Here is a 10,880-nt window from a genome sequence, read left to right as displayed (position 1 = left end):
TAATTCTCATGCCCCGCCGAGGGCATTTCCGTCATTTCACTTATAGGTATATATTGGAGCGACTCAGTGGAGACCTAGCCGCCTCCTCCTTCTCCCACGGCCGCACCTCCCTCTCCTCCTTCCAGGCCGCCGCCCTCTCCTCCTTCCTCCCGCCTCACCTCTCTCTCTCCTTCCAAACCCTAGGCCCGAGCCCGCCTCCCTGCCGTGCCGCCCCACCGCCTCCTCCCTCGCTTGCTTCCTCTCCTCCCGCAGCCGCCTCCCTCCCTCCCTCACTCGCTTCTAATCCGGCGGCGGCGGCGGCTGCTGCCGCGCCCGCGCCAGTCTGCTCCTCGCCGCCATCACCTCCTTTGTCCGGCGGCGACGCATGCCGTGCCCGTCTGCTCCGCCCGCACTTGTGCCGCCCCCTCTCCTCGTCCTCCCGCCTCACCTCTCTCTCCCCCTCCTAACCCTAACCCACGCCCGCCTCCCTGCCCCGTCGCCGCTGGCCCGGGTACCCATCCTCGACCTCAAGCTGGGTCGCGGCGGATCAGGATGGGCGCTCCCGACGGCGCGGGGCACGGCGGCTGCCAATGGAGCCGACGGATGTGGAGGCTGCCGAGCATTGGTGTTCGCGTGAAGGAGGAAGAGGATGATGAGCTTCGGGAATGACAAGACTCTTTTGATTCATCTCTCCACAGATCAAGGTAGAACAATCTTGTGAATTGATGTGTGATACATTCGTACTGTTATATTTGGCATCCGCCCGTTTGCCCAAATTTATGAGCAAGCATGTGTCCACCTGCATTTATATTTGTTGGTAATTAGAACTACTACTTGGCCTACTTTAGGTTTTACTTTATCATCTTAGTGAGCTTAAGCCAAGGGCAAATGAGGAGCTTACCAAAGTTATACCTTGCTGATTGCCTGATCCATAGTATATTATTATATGTTTATGTTATGTTTTACTAAGATGGCATCTTCTGTGCCAACTCCAAATCTAATCTGGAACTCATGTGCAACAGTTTATGAGGGAGTGAAATCCTTCTACAAAGAGGAGGATGAGACACTGCCGGTGAAGATGTATGGCAAATCAAAAGTTGCTGCAGAGAAGTTCATTACTGAGAAATGCTCAAATTATGCAATCTTGAGAAGCAGCATTATTTATGGGCCATAAACAATCTCTCCCGTGGAGAATTCGCTCCCTATCCAGGTAAGATAACCAACTGCTCCAAAGCATTATTGCTAAATTTATAATAAAAATAAAATTGTTTGACTGCACAACAGTTGCAGAATGTAGTGTCTAATTAGAAACTGCATGCCTCTTTGGTTGCAGTGGATGAACTCTGTCCTTTCACAAGGCCAACAAGTTGATTTTTTAATGATGAGTACCGCTGCCCAGTTTATGTAAAAGATATGGTGGATGTAATATTGTCTTTAACGAAAAGTTGGTTATCAGGTATGAAAAAGGCGAATTGGATTTTATGGAGTTCAGTCATTAGGAATGCTCCTTTTCTACAGTGTAATGGTTCACTTTGTGAAATCTGCTCTTTCTAAAATGCACTCCATTTTTCATTTAATAACTTAAATATTGTTCTCTACATCTTAAATGGTTTCATTCTAGCCTCCGATCCGCCGTGCTAAGTAAGCGATGAGCGCCCTCTCCACTTCCCCCATCCCTCTCGCTCTCTCACGTGGATTTACCAGTTCATTCGCTCAAGATCTGATATTTCGATTTGTTCATTTGCAGGGGGGTTGGATCCCAAGGGGCAGAGATGCAGCCCCCCAGAGCCGCTGGGAACAAGAAGATGATGAGTATGCTCCTATTCCTCTTCTATGTTATTTAGCAGGCGGAAAAAAATAGGAAGAGGATTAGGAAGAGTATCTGCAGATCTATGTTGTTGCTCTCAGTCTCATGATTTATCATGTAGCTAGGTCTCTTTCATGTGCATATCTTATGTTAGCAAATCACCTGCTAGCTGCTGATTTACTCTTTATTGTTATTTGGTTAGAAAAAATTACTACATGATCATGGTTCTGATTGTGCACCTGCTAGCTCCCTTTTCTCATATTTTCTCAAAGAGAATGGTCAGATGGTTCTGTTAGTTCTTTTCTACTCCAGTAGAATCTCGGGCAGTCAGGTTGTAGTGACCTGTAAGCCCCCCAATGATAATTGCTTGCCAAGTTCAATTCTTGTGGAGCACTGGAATTTGTGCATAGGAATACTCTGTTCATGTCAAGTTCTATGGACATGGGAAATGGAAACAACCTTTCTGTAGCAAGTTTTCTGTTGGTCATTTGCCTCATGGTTCATTGGTTTGCAGGCGGCAGGGGAGTTGACTGATTGTACATGTGTGCTAATGAGTGTTTTATGAGTTTTATGGTTGTGCTGTAGGCTACATTTGAGATGGAGAGGACTAGCCTTTGGAGCAGGCTAGATATGTTATTGGATATTGAAGGATTTGGAGCAGGCTGCATTTTCTATGACAGACTGGTTATGCATGGATTTGAATGTAACGCTTCTACTATGATTTCAGCTTCATTCCATCATCTGATTTGCCCTGCCGCACCGTGGGCGCCTTGCCTTCTCAACACTCAGATTCCTCCCTCCCTCTCTCAGGTTGCTCGACAGGAGGAGTGCAGGAACCACCGGCCACCCCTTCTCCCTCGTCCTCAGGCCTCAACGCCGCTGCTGACGCCTCCGGGAGCTTGGAAGGTATCGGCGACGACGCCCACAAGGCCGTGGTGAGCGCCCTCTCCACTTTACCCCTTTTCCTTTGGCTTTTGCGCTGGCTCTAGATGCCCTCGGGATTTTGTGTACGAATATAATTGTATGATGCCATTGCTAATGGAATTTGGTGTAAGAGTAGTACTAGGATATGTTCTGTTTAGAATATTTGAGATGGACTATGTCCTAAACCTGGTTCTGTGCCAGTTACATGATCTATATTATGCCTGATTAGTGATTATTTGGTTATCTGCATGTATATGTTATATTTGATGCCTAATTGTATGTTTATTTTTTATACTTTTTATGGATTTATGATGAAACGCTAAATGGGGCGCTTAACACGCTATAGTTGCGCTATAGCATTTCATAGCTTTTGGCTGAGCCGCCTCTAGAGGCTTAGCGGGCTATTTAAAAACTTTGCTTGATACGTATGTTTAGTGTCTGCCAATACCTGTGGGTTCTGAAGCGTATTTCAGACGCATTTTCCTTCTGAAAAGGTCACACTATTCCTTCCAAGCATATCCACAGTAAATGAGAATGTCTGTCTTTCCTGTATGCAATAGTGTGACACACGCTCATCTTCTCTTCAGTTTTTCACCTCATTCTTTTAATACTTGACATTTATTCATTGTTTCTTCTCTTTATATGTTCAGATTGTAAAGGAGATGAAATGCACATGTATATCCTTGATAAAGATCTCTGTAATTTTATATGAGCTCACGAGGACAGTGCTGTTGCATCTAAATCGACAAGTTGTTGAATAAGATGGTCTCTTTGTGCTTGCCTGCAAATCTTTTGCATCTTATATTTGTTGGATAAGGACTGATGGTTGATTGATTATCTCAAACCATCAGTTGAGAACATAGAGATTTTCAGTTTACAAGTTAAGGGGTTTGGCTGGTCCATCTGCCTTCTTTATGTACTTAGTTTCAGATTGTATCCTTTTTATTTGTCTTGTGGTAACGCATACCCTGACGATGACTGTAAGGCATTTCTATTCATAATCAGTGGACATGAAAACATGTAAAACTCATCTTCCATACCATTTTGTTGTACATTATGACTGGATATAGATGTGTCATGGATGAAGCAGATCTTTAAATCAAGATCGATGCTGTTTTTTGACTACCTTACAGATTTACAGCTTTCCTTCACTCGTGGTTAGGCTAGATAAATGCTCTTCTATACTTCTCTTTCCAAGTAATGCTACACAACAAAATTAAAATTATGATATTGACCTAGCATCGACTTCTGTTCCTTTCCTAGCTTTGTATTATTTTACTGCTCACTTTGTTGCCTTATGAGATAAAACTTATAGTTGCAATTGAATATTCCTTTATGCTCTAACTAAGAGCATAATGTGCACTTACTTAGATCTTCTTTTATTGCAGTGTAGACTGCTATAGAGGTACATTGCGTAGCAAGAATTGATATGGTGTGCTGATAGGTTCATAATCAAGAAGGATCAACCCTATTCTAAGGTCAATATATGCTTCTTTGGAAATGATCAATCATCTTATTAGGTTTGGCTTTTTCCTTCTCATGGTACATGTCTATTTTTCTAGCATATATTCTGAACCAAATTTTGTTAACTTGCTGCACTTTATAGCACTCTTATCTGGTGTTCTTGCTTGTAATATCTTAATTTATTTTTTGTATGACGTAAGATTGCTCTGTTCACCGATGTTTCTCCATGTTTATGAAGAAGCGATTTGGGTTCAGAGCACCTTTCTGTGATGTTTGTTTGATTTTGGTGATTTCTGATGTTCAGGTCAAGGCGGACTTGAAGGAATACATGTGGCCACCTTTGTATGGCCAGTCGTTTTGTAGACTTTCAGTATCCGTCATCTGTCGTTGGGTTCGCTCTGCCTGAGCCAGGATCTTCTCGGCCCTGCTCTGGTGTTGTGAAAACTCATGCATTTCGACAGCTGCCTCCATGCTCCAACTATTGCAGCCTGCAGGTAGCCTCTTCGTTCTTTTTTCTCTACCTTTCCGCTTGCTCTGCTAAAGTGTGACGTGTGTGTGCTTGGCTGCTTGTACTTGCACTGAAATTGTATGAATGGCAGCAAGATTTAGCAACAACCAACATTAGTCCGGCTTAATCCCAGCAGCAAATCTCCTGATATGGACAAATAGTAGTACTGATATATAACCATGCTGATATGCAAAGATAAACCTTTTCCTGTTTGCAAATTCCTAATTTTCTATGTAAACCAAAATGGTACTCATGGCTCTACTCACCTCCTCCTGTTTGCAAATTTTGTGGTTGTGCAATTTTACAGAGCTGAATGATATAAAAATTGTATCTTAAAGCAATATAATAGTTTATATCTTTCATTTTGGATGCGCTTGATTTGAATGTATGCTTGATTAAAATCAGTTGCACTGGTGTCTATAAGGATAGCCCTAAAATCATTCGAGCTTTACAACACTGACCGCGAGAGGTAAAGCAAGACCATTGGAACAAAAATATGATTTACCATACGGTCAAATTACATTAGAGTTAGCTGACAATAATTGTTTCATTGCTGCTTTGTCCTGGTTGACCATTGCATGTCCTAATAAAACTTGGATTGTTTTGATCTTTTTTAAGGTAGAATTTTATAAGAGGATAGAATTTTGTATTTTTCTTATGGTATATGCATCATGAAAGAAATGCATGAACTAAGCGCTCAGCTTCAAAGACTAATCAATTTTACATCGATATGAAAAAAGGCGGCACGAACTAAGCGCTCTGCTCCAGAGCAATGTGATATGTTTTCTGTACTGTACAGCTACCCTTTAATGCAGTACTCAGACTTCATACAAATGACTTGATCTAATTATTATTAATGACATGTGGAGTGTGTTGCTTTCTATATAGATGATTTGCTCTAATTCAGATTTATCATACTGCATAGCTTTTGATCCATTCCTTTTTGCCAAACTTGATGTGTTGAGCTTTGAGTTACTATACTGTTTTGGATCTTGCACTTGGGCCGTGCAACACGCGCCAAGGCGCGCTTCCCTCCTTTTGTGGTAGAGAATGGTGTGCCTTCGTATACAATAAGTGTTCTCTACTCTTGCAACCCATGTATTATAATTGTTATTATTGTCATCCACTTATAATGATGAGATGTGATCATGCACTTGCGTTATCCAATTTCTTACTGCTATTAGGTAAGTAATGGAGTTGGTATCATCACTTTTACATTGTGTAGATTGTTTCGTGGTCAAGATAAAATCATGCGGTTTTCTTTCTCATGTGAATCTGAAGGACCTGATGCATGTTTCTGTGCTCACTGGTTTTCTTTTGTCCCTGACCATTATGTACTTATAGCATTTCAAATAGACATAATTAATTTTTCCCATTCAGATATCATATGCTTTGCCTATTTACCAATGCCACTGTTTGTAGTCTCATGCCTCTCTGTCATGATTCTCCCAATCTGAAAGAGGTAGAGAAAAATTACTTTTTTGATAGGGTTTGCCAATATACTTAAACTTAAGGCTTTTTTAGGGGTTCACTTGTGTGCGACACCATCTGTTGGAGGTGTGAAGATGATACCCAAGAAATGTAGAACATTGCTTTGTTAGGGGTTCACTTGTGTACAACACCATCTGGACTATCTATCTTTCTATGGTAGTGAACTGTAACATTCCTTTTGGTTTGGGTCTGAGCGCTGGACTGCATACCAAGACTGCTTTTTGGAATTCCAATATACTTATACTTGGAGAAAGAAGCGAAAGTTGAGGGCCAGGTTGTTCAGAGTATATTTGTATATTTGTTACAACAAGTGATTTGGTATGTACATTTCATATGAAATCTGTCAATGGAGTGTGATGGACCTTGATGTTTTGTACTGAACCATTAGTAAGTGTTTACTACATACTGCTTTTTGAGATGTTTCCTTTGTGGTAAATTTGCTTTTGGTATAAATTTAGCCTATAATGGATAGTTGCCTTGCTTATATATGGACATGTTGCAAACATTATTTTAGATTAGTACTTCCTCTCATGTTTGCGCTATTAGTACTAAACTTAATGTCAAGTGGTCATCTTTTGCTGTATTGCTTCTATTACAAGTTAATGTTTCTTCTTTTATTTTGTTTTCTTGTTCGAATACATATGCTAAATGAGGATTCTTACTAAGCATTAACCAAAACGTTGGGACCGACACCCCTTGGCGCGATCCTGATCTAGTACTCCTACACTACATGAGGAGACAGCTTGCAGATAGGCTTGACACGCATGCACACGCTTGCCCGTCGGAAATCTCCTCGATCACACTCGACAAAAGTGCCAGTGATGTCAAGCAAAACCTGTGTCCCCCGGCGGTGTCGACAGGAGGTACACTCGTGTGGCTGCTCCGAACGCTACGTCCATAGGAAAAAGCACACATACACACGCCAGATTTCAGAGCGTGTCGGGGATGGCAAATTTGACAATTTTGACCTCGGACGAAATCAATTCACAGAATGAACTGGGTGCGAAACTATTTCACACCCCTGACCCTTTTGTGTAGCGCCCGCCACGCCGGCGCCACACCCTACGGTGCAGCGCCTAGCTCTGGGGCGTTGCACCTCTGTCCACCGTGGCAGCCCATGGGCCCGCACCCAGCCGTGCAACGCCTCCGAGCTAGGCGCTGCACATGTGCAGCGCCTAGGCGCTAGGCGCTACATATGTAATGTGCAGCGCCTAGCGGCTAGGCGCTGCACTGTGACTTATCCAGCCACTTGGCTGGGCCCCCCTTCCCACCCCCCCCCCCCCCCCACCACACACTTTCTCACTCTCTCCCCGAGCTTTGCCCCCTCTCCCACTCTCTCCCCCTCTCAAATCTTCTTCCAAATCTTGCAAGTTTGAAGAATTTGTCCGTGGATTTCGAAGTCAAACCCTCCCTCAAGGTAATAATCTCCGATCCCCTTGTTTTGATCCAAGTAAAGTTCTCCCATTGCTCATTTGTTGCTAGTTTGGGGAAACCCTAGTTTTGTTTGGATCTAGAGATTTGCATGGAGATGTGAGATGTTTGTTAGCCAATTTCTATGATTAGGCTTTGTTAGTATGCTAGGGTTATTCTTATGGGTGTTCTTATGTTGGTGCTAGGGTTAGGTTTAGGGCTAGGGTTATGGTTAGGGTTATGGTTATGATTAGGGTTAGGTCTATGGTTAGGGTTAGGGTTGTTGTTTCATATATATATTAGGGTTTGTATTCCGTGTTAATCCATGGATTAGTACTCATGGAAGCAATGTTACCTTGTGTTCTTTGAATGCTTATAGGGATGGGAAGAACATGTGTGTTTGTTCATCATGGGGACAAAGACGCCTTTTTGAAAGGCAATAAAGAACCGGACCCGGATGAGCTTGACATGGTGTTTGATAGTAGTCCTAGCTATGCGGAGCTCTTGCAACAAGTTAGGAAAGATTTGAATTGGATGGACCCTAGTGATATCATTGAGTTGGAGGGAAGGCATAATGTTGGTTTTGGAATGCACATCCGTTGGAAGACAATGCGTGTCAACTCGGAGCAACGTTGGGTTGCATACAAGGAGACGGTGGCCGAATCACTAGACAAGGCTCTTGAGTGATTTGCAACGAAGAAGGTTGATTCAAGTTTGCATTTGGACTTCAACCGGAACCCCTCCCCTTTGGTTGCTAGTAGCCCCCCACCCTTGAAGCGAGATGAAATTGTTGAACCTCTTTTGACCCAAGAAGTGAGGCCAACATTGAGCCCGTATACAAACAACCAAGATGAATCTTTGCAAGAGGACAATGATGAGTATGCGGACGATGACAATGAAGTTGATCTCCATGACAACAATGTGGGTGATCTCGACAAATATCATTTGCAAGAGACAATGGACCATTCATCCCTTTTTCCCGTGCATATGCATCAGACTCGGATGACGATGGTCCCGATGAACAAGTTGATGCGGAGGGGTTCACGGTGAAGGAGGCCGAAGCTTTCGAGAAGGTATTTGGTCGGGATCATCGGACTACATTGTTCAAGGATGTTAGTCTCGCGGATGAAGCCGTGGTAGATGGTGGCCAATGTGTACCTCTTGGGGTTAGGCCAAGCTCTCACCGTGATTTGGTAGACGACAAGAACCGGATTGCTAAAGGTTCTAAGTTCGATAGCTTGTTGGATTTGAAGATGTGGCTCGACAACTACTCGGTTACGCATTATCGTCCACACAAGGTGGTGAACTCGGACGTCAATGTGCGCTACACGGTTGCATGTGCATGTGAAGATGAAAAGGAGGTCCAACTTGGACTTACAAGAGGCCGTGGTGGTGGTAGAGCTCGTGGAAAGGAGGTCCAACAAGGAGTGGCAAGACGCCGTGGCGGTTGTCCGTGGATTGTGCATGCAAGACCATGGAAAGGAGGTCCAACTTGGCATGTAGTGAGTTGTGTGCCAACTCACATGTGCCAAGGCAAAAGGGTGGATGGCAAGATTGTGTCCGAAGACTAAAAACAACTCACGTCCGAGTTCATCGCTTACAGGCTCTCCAACTCAATATCCACACTTCCAACAATGAGCGTCCAACATGTCATTGACCTTGTGAAAGCCATCTTTCATTACAAGGTGAAATACGGCAAGGCATGGAAGGCGAAGCAAGCCGCATTTAAGATGTTGTATGGTACATGGGAGGAAGCATACAACCGAATCCCTAGGTTGTTGTTAGCCATGGCCGCGACAAACCCGGGCATGGTTCGTGTGGTCGAGCCTCATGGGCACCAAACAACGGTTCATGAAGGAAGGAAAGTCAGAGTATTTGGCCGTGCTTTTTGGGCGTTCGAGCAATGTGTGAGGGCTTTCGAACATTGTAGGCCAGTCATCACAATTGATGGCAGGTTCTTGACCGGACAATACAAGGGCACCTTGTTGGTTGCGATAGCAAGTGATGCCAATAACCGGGTGTTGCCATTGGCATTTGCTTTGGTTGAGGTGGAAAACAATGACAACTGGGAGTGGTTTCTGCATCTTTTGAGGACGAAGGTGTTACCCGCTGAAAGGGAAATTTGTGTCATATCGGATCGGAATCAAGGAATTCTTAACGTCGTGGAGATTGACATTCCCGGGCATGCTCCGTAGCACCATTGATGGTGCATGAGGCACTTTTGTTCGAACTTCTATAGGGCATGTGGCCTTAAGGAGTTGGCCGATGATCTTCAAGATTGTTGTCTCGCTTTCTCCGATAAGCGCTTCGCCACTTCGTACAATAAATTGCTCGCACACAAAAAACTTGATCCCGGGGGTCAAGATTTTCTCAATAGGCACATTCAATACCGGAACAAGTGGGCACGTGCTTTTGATGAAGATGGCCGGAGATACGGTCAAATGACAAGCAATATGGCCGAATGCTTCAATAGGGTGCTCAAAGGTGCACGTGGATTACCCGTGACGGCAATAGTTCAATACACATTTGACAAGATGAATGCGTACTTTGTAAAGTACTCGATGGAAACCGATGCACATATAGCGGGTGAGAACCCACGGAAGTACAAGTACAAGTTCCCACCCAAAGTTGATGAATGGTTGGTATTTCAATCACGGAAGGCGGACTCAGAAGAAGCATGACAACGAAGAGTGGAAGTACGAAGTGAAAGAGCCAGGAGGAACCACAAACGATGGCCGGCAACATGGAGGTCGGGCTTTCAAGGTGTCGTTAACACAATGTGATTGCACTTGCGGGAGGCCATTGTTGCTTCATCTCCCATGCTCACATTTGTATGTCGCCAGTCGCGTTAGGAATGTGGACATCAATCACCCACGCACCGTGAGGGAGTCGGAGTTCTCAATCATGACGGTCAAGAAAACATGGGCTCCCCGCTTTCACCCATACTTTGACCAATCACAATGGCCGGAGTATCATGGAGTTCAACTATGGCCGGATCCGGAGTTGAAGGTTGTTAAACGGGGTAGACGTAAGACAAAGCGTCTTAGAGGCGACATGGACGGATGGGGCCATGGTGGGCGCCGCGAAGCGGGCAACGACCAATTCCAAGAGCCTCGTGAGAGCTCCCGTTGTGGGGAGTGCAAAGGTCATGGCCACAACAAAAGAAAATGTACGAAACCAAGGAAAAGGTCCAAGAAAAATGATGCAAGCACAAGCCAACAAGGAGCTACACAAGGGAGCCAACCAAGTGGTAGCCAACCTAGTGGTAGCCAACCTAGTGGTAGCCAACAAGTGCCA

At 44.4% G+C, this 10,880-nt stretch overlaps 1 pseudogene; it reads left to right on the top strand.

The window, feature by feature from the left end:
- Positions 1 to 347: 347 nt before the first annotated feature.
- LOC109752979 (uncharacterized) lies at positions 348 to 6,551 on the top strand (annotated as a pseudogene).
- The last annotated feature ends 4,329 nt before the right edge of the window (positions 6,552 to 10,880 follow it).

This window comes from Aegilops tauschii, chromosome 4 (assembly GCF_002575655.3).
Source record: "Aegilops tauschii subsp. strangulata cultivar AL8/78 chromosome 4, Aet v6.0, whole genome shotgun sequence".
NCBI lineage: Eukaryota > Viridiplantae > Streptophyta > Magnoliopsida > Poales > Poaceae > Aegilops > Aegilops tauschii.
This window is presented reverse-complemented; position numbering and strand designations above follow the sequence as displayed.